The following is a 530-nucleotide window of genomic DNA, read 5'->3' as shown; positions in this document are numbered from 1 at the left end:
GCTATAAATTCAATCCATCTCTTCCTATCCATTTCCTTCTCCTTCTTCTTCCTTCCTTATTCCCTCTTTCCTTTCCTCCTTTTTCACTCCTCGCCATTCTCCTATGTCTCTGTCCTTTCCTTTGTTATTTAGAATCTCAAGGTGACGAGAAAACCTCATTACAGTGTTAATGAGGTATAATTTATTCTATTGCAGTTATGAGATGGGAGAGAGCAAGAAAAATGAATATATAGATAACAAAATAAGAATCTGTTTCTATTTCTTTCTTTTTTCTGTGCAAATGCCGTTTTGTAGAGTGATTTTTGAAAGTATATGCATCTTAAAGAAAAGAAAAAAAAAATGCGCTTCAGTCGGCAAGCACGCCGGTCGAGTTGCCAATTCGCTGTTTTTTTCTTAAGACGCTTTGCTATACAAATTTCGTTTCCCAGAAATCAAGTGAGATTCCGTCTTCAAAACTTGTCTTTTAGATCCATTTTCTTAACCGTCTATTCAACTAACATGTCTGCGTATTATTTCTAAAAATCCATCTG

Source organism: Penaeus monodon, chromosome 33, assembly GCF_015228065.2.
Source record: "Penaeus monodon isolate SGIC_2016 chromosome 33, NSTDA_Pmon_1, whole genome shotgun sequence".
Classification (NCBI taxonomy): Eukaryota; Metazoa; Arthropoda; class Malacostraca; order Decapoda; family Penaeidae; genus Penaeus; species Penaeus monodon.
The sequence above is the reverse complement of the archived record's forward strand: the minus strand, read 5'-3'. Positions refer to the sequence as shown.